The following is a 6,215-nucleotide window of genomic DNA, read 5'->3' as shown; positions in this document are numbered from 1 at the left end:
CCAAGAAAGTCAACCATCCATCTTTTAAATCTTCTCGTGTGAACTTGATGTATTTATCCACAGAGTTGATGTGGTCAGTAAAATGTTGGACTTCCTGAGATTTAATTTTAACCCAGGTGTCGTCAACATACCTGAACCAATGACTTGGTGGTGTCCCTGAAAAGGACGTCAAGGCTCTCTTTTCTACCTCCTCCATGTACAGGTTGGCAACAATAGGAGAAACTGGAGATCCCATAGCACACCCATGTTTCTGCCTATAATATTGCTCCCCATATGTGAAGCAGGTTGACTGCAGACACAGTTTCAAGAGTTGACACAGTTGTTCTGTGGAAAGCGTGGTCCTGCTGCTCAGAGTGGTGTCTGATTTTAATTTTAAACTGACCACCTCTACTGCATCATCAACAGAAATGCACGTAAAGAGTGATGTGACATCAAAAGAGACCATTGTTTCATCAGTCTCCATGATGACATCCCTCACCTTATCCACAAAGTCCATGGTGTTCTGTATGTGATGTTCTGAGCTGCCAACTAAAGGGATGAGTACAGACGCCAGATATTTGGAAACATTGTAAGTGACAGAGTTAATCATGCTAACAATAGGTCTTAAAGGTACACCTTGTTTGTGAATTTTAGGTAAACCATACAGACTAGGCGTGGCCTCCTCTGGGTACAGTCTATGGTACAGAAAATGGTCAATAGCTTTGTCCTGCTCCAACATTTTCTAGGCAATCTATCAACTTCTTCTTGTAACCACTTCCTGGATCTCTTTTCAGCAGCTCATAAGTGGTTGTCACCAAGGAGTGTCATAACTTTCTCATGATAGTTTTTCTGGTTCAAAATCACTGTGCACCTTCCTTTGTCTGCTGGGAGAATGATGATGTTCTGGTCTTTGCTGAGAGTGGTGAGTGCATCCCTCTCCTCTCTGCTGATGTTGGAAGGTGATGATTTGGCATTGCTGAGGCAGGCTGAAACTTTGTTCCTAAGTTGTTCTGCTTCAAACTCTGTAATTCTGATGTTGTGGATGGATGATTCTGCAGCTGTGATCATCTCCACCAGAGGAATTCTTCTTGCAAATGCAAAGTTCAGTCCCCTAGCAAGGATCTCTGTTTCCGGCTGGGTGAGCTGTCTGTCGGGCAAATTCTTCACCCACTTTTCTGTCTCTCTGGTGTGTGACTGTCTGCCAGTGTGTTGTCTTCCATTGAGTGTGTTGTTACTAGAATTGGGATGGGCTTGATGAGTTGCCAGTAAAATAAACGTCTTTTGTTGTTGGGTCTTGGACTAGACATGCTGTGCTAGGTGTGCCTTATCTGTGAAATCCATCACTTGCTGAAAAGCGGTCTGATCTAGGCGTGTTGTTAGTTTTTGTCAGATGTGATCTTCTTTGGCCTCTAAAGCCTCAATGGTAAAATTGGTCTGTCTCACCCACTGGCCCAGGATGGTCCTTCAGAAGAGCAGCACCATCAGGCCAGGACTCTGCAGCCTACACTCATCTCCAGGCCAGTGGTCACTCTTTCAGGGATGAAGATGTTCACATCCTTGATAGAGAGGAAAGTTGGTTTTGAGAGGAGTGAAAGAAGCTGTCTTTGTGAAGAGAACCTGTCCATCATTAAACAGGGACGGAGGCCTTCATGTCCAGCTGTCCCACTTTCACAATGCTGTTATTGCTAGTATCACTCAGCCCTCTGTGAATAGCAAGCAGCCATCAGGGTCGTTAGGCTGATGGTTCTCCTTTATCATGTGGACAGCTCGTTTTGACTGTTACCAGCAAACTGTTTGATCCACTATGAGATGGTGCTGTTTATAAGACAGTTTATTGCAGCTCCTCAGACTGAAGAAGTCTTTTGGATAAAAGACAAAATGTTTCAACAAGATTAATCCGTTCGGAGGACCTGACTTAACCGTATTAGATGTGTGCCTGCATCATACACCACATGATAAATGACTGCAAGGACTTTCAGCAGCACAATATGTCCGACATTAGCAGTGTTGTGCAAAGAGGTCAAAGGTCAGGGTTATGTATAGAGATAGCAGCAGCTAAAAGCCCTTCAGCATGTTAATACAGTTTATAAAAACTGAATAAATCTTGATATTCTGGTTTTGAGTTTAAAATAATGCAAGTTTTGTTTATTTTTTATATCTGCAAGATTTCTTTTTTTGAGAGTAAAGAATTTTGATTGGGATTTGCAGAATGGAAATCGTGCTGTCGTGCTCTGCTTCAAGCGTGTTTTGATCCAGGTTTGTATGGGAAACAAAGAGCATATCATTGTTCTGATGGGTGTGCTTGTCATTCTGTCACTACTGTTAGAACGAGTCTCAGAACAAGTCTGACAGCCAAATACTTTACGGGCTGTGTGTGTTTGTGTGTGTGTGTGTCATCCAAGCATTACTCATCTTAAAGAGACCTGTTTCTACAGCCACATTAGGAGATGTGTCCTCTGTATGGGAGCAAAATCACATCATAAATAAACACATTTTTATCACATAAGTCAGGGTAATGTCCTCTAAAGTCATGGATACACATTTGTGTGTGCTCAGATTGTCTGTGTTGCTAATAATAGAAGGTTTTGATGCATAAAAAATAGAATGATCTCAATTTCCCATCACCTGACACTAACAACACACGTTCACAACTGTTTTATTTAATTTTGATTTTACAAACCATATAGGTGCGTACTCTGCATCATTATTGACTGGATTTGCAAGGATTCAGTTAGTTTCATACATTTTAAGTGAAATTATTACTTTTTCGCACTTTATTTAAGGGGATCATTTGACACCTGTGACCTTTAGGTGCAATGAACGACAATGGTGCAGCAAAACTTCAGAAAACACAACAAATAGGGGAACAACAATACCGTGTTTTTCGGACTATAAGGCCCACTTAAAATCCTTTAATTTTCTCAAAAATTAATCAGGTGCACTTTATGTATTAATTCTGGTTGTGCTTGCTGACCTCGAACTGACTGTATGTGGTTATCGTGAATGAGTTGAATAAAGTTTGACTTATCTGACTGTTTTGATTCGCTTAATGCCCGACCCGTTCATTTATATTGCACCTTATAATCCGGTGCGCCTTATAGTTAGAAAAATACGGTACATCAAATGCACACAAAACAGTCACCCCCACCCCCTACACACACACACACAAATGAGAAATCAAAACCTGAGAACGATGGCAAACACAAGACTGAAACCACAGTCAGAGAAACATTTTAACCCTCCTGCTGCCCTTGGGCCAAAATAACTCACGAGGCCTCACTTTTAAAACTGAGGCCTCATCAGTCATTTTGACCTAAGGGCAGCAGGAGGGCCAAATATCAGACTTATGGAAAATCTTGTTTTGCAAAACAAAATATTTCAGAAAACAAAAAAACATTTTACAGAGCACATTTAACAAACATAACGGCATGGTGGCACACTTGGTAGAGCTGCCGCCTTTCAGCGAGCAGGTCGTTTGAGCAAATCCCAGCCCCGGGGCGTTTCTGTGTGGAGTTTGCATGCTCTCTCCGTGCATGCGTGGGTTTTCTCAGGGTACTACGGTTTCCTCCCACAGACCAAAAACATGCATGTTAGGCTGATTTGTAACTCTAAATTGTCCCTAGGTGAGAGAGTGAATGGTTGTATGTGTCCCTGTGATGGACTGGAGACCTGTCCAGGGTGTCCCCCCGCCCATCGCACAGTGATGGCTGGACATGGGAACCAACGACCCCTGCGACCTGAAAAGGAAGAAGCGGGTAAAGATATTGGATGGAACTAAATGCTCTTTTTTTAAGAATTTTGTTAAATGTTGTATATAGCAAAATAGTCTTAAGTTCTGTAGTATTTTTTCCTATCAGCAGCTGAGCCTAAATTTGCTGTGGTAGTGGCTGAGAGTCATACCCAACAAGGACTCTAAGGGTGACATTTTGTGCAAAATGACATTTTCCAGGTTTGACCAAAACAACTACAGCTCCATCATTTCTCATCACCATAATGTCAAAACATATAAATTAAGCTACAATTAGTCTGAGTCGTGAGTTTTTAATAAAAGGTTAAGAAATCCATTTTGTAAACTAAATATCTTGTCAAAGTCTGAAAGAGTTTTTGGTTCGTGCGAGCGAAACAACTTGTGAGTTATGGATCTAAGGCCAAACACGAAGCAGGCCTTTCTAAAACAAACAGCCGTGCGCTCAAAGGAAATCAATCTTCTTTGTAGCGCAGCAGCACTGCGGACGTGTCGTGTCATCATCTGCTCATTTGCTGTGATCCTGATTTGACAGTTTTTGTCCTGGCCTTGCGTGCAACAGAAAACGACACGGGGATGGTGCATTGTTGTTCACAAAGCCTCTGGAAAACATCTGTTTACATCCACTGCAGTAATAAAGGTGCACGTTGTAGCCCCCCACACCCAATTCGCAGCACACTGCAGAATGTAAAGCTCTTACCTCATCCATCACACTCCAACAATAGAGACGTCCTCCACTCCCTGGACAGCTGCTCAGCTGCAGGCCGATGAACGCACGTGTGCCAAATCATCTCAGTAATAAAATATTTAATTACATGGGATTACAAAACGACGAAATCTGAGAAAATAGAATAAAAACTGTATGAATTAAAGGCCTAGCATTCCTTGAAGGAATATTGCAGCTTATAGTTTTAGACTAAAATCAACTGTTTGTTGAGAAATTATGGAATTGTAATTCATTTTAGGCATGTTTTGAAATTAATTAACTAGTTATTGCAATTTAGAGTAATATATCATATTCAGAGTAATGACTCTAAGCTACTACCTTATATTTTAGCACACTATCTTAAAAAGTAACTAAATTATACATTTTCTTTTGTGTTTTAAGGTCAGTTAGCTGAGTTATCTTGATTTGAGTCAGCTCCAAACATAAATCATTTGTAGATATAAAATCAGTGATTGTTACCTGAAAGTTTTATTAAAATCCATCAAGTGGAGGATATTTTGCTAACAGGCAGAGTTGTCTCCTATTGTTAATAAAATGTTTAACAGACACCTCGTGCCGTCTGCTAGCACTCAAAACGTGTGTTGGGGATCATCTCATATACAGCACCAACGTTTGACTTAATTTAAAATGTGTTGACTTACAGTCGTTGTTTTGTTTGCTTCTTTTACAGTCAATTAGCTGTGGCGGCCATCTTGGATCAGGCGGGCTTCAAATATTATTCAGTTTCAAAATTTCATTGCATCATTAATTTCAGAGAGTTTCGTTCACATTTGTATGGTAATGCCTGAGAAATATTGATAACAGAGACAAACAAAAACACTATCACCCAGAAAACAAAAGCTCCAAATGTATTTGTTATGATGAAGGTTGATGATGGTCTGATTAACATTTACTGAACTGTTCCCGGCACAGGCGGAGCAGCCGGTGTGCATCCATGTGTGCGAGCCCACCTTGCTCTCATGTCCACCCCACGCCGGCACCACCATCTGCTGCACGACTAAAGTTTGGTCCGGCCCAGCAAGGCTCCCTCACACTCACACCAACCCCAGAGTGCTGCTTGCAGGGGCACGGCCAGGTGGCATCAGACCAAGTAAGCGACTGTTGATACACACACAGTCCACCAACAGAGAACCTGTCCCCATCATCCTTCTTCTTCTCTCTTTTTGTTTTATTTATCACGTGCATGAAGGTCTGAATGAAGCTCAAAACTGTCTGTCCTTCCGTCTGTTCCTCCCCTGTGCCATTTGGCCTGGCTCTCCTTTTCGGATATCATCCTTACAACTGCCAGTGCATATACAAGTAGTGTGTGCGAGAGATTGTGTGTTTGTGTGTGTGTGTATTTTAAAAGCAAGCTCTACAAAACAACTCCTCAGAGGGGTGTCAGATGGCAGGCGCTTGTGTTGAATGATGGGGGCGGAAAGAGGATGGAAACAGAAGGAGAGAACGTTGGTCTGCTTTCTACTCCTAAAGCTTTTGTTCTCTTGGATCAGTTTCTCTGCTCCCCCCCCCCCCCCCCCCAACAGATTTTAATAAAACAAAACAGAGAAACACCTCCAGTCTGGATCATAAAGGAGAGCTCATGACGTCCAGGGTTGGGATGAAACAACTCGCCAAACATGAAACGGTTAAATGTGACGTATATTTGGTGGTTATGGCTTTGGTTTGAAACGTTTTGAAGATTTCTGTGCGCGCGCACGCACGCACGCACGCACGCACGCACACACACACACACACACACACACACACACACACACACACACACAC

Source organism: Nematolebias whitei, chromosome 18 (assembly GCF_014905685.2).
Source record: "Nematolebias whitei isolate Nwh7 chromosome 18, NemWhi1, whole genome shotgun sequence".
NCBI lineage: Eukaryota > Metazoa > Chordata > Actinopteri > Cyprinodontiformes > Rivulidae > Nematolebias > Nematolebias whitei.
The sequence above is the reverse complement of the archived record's forward strand: the minus strand, read 5'-3'. Positions refer to the sequence as shown.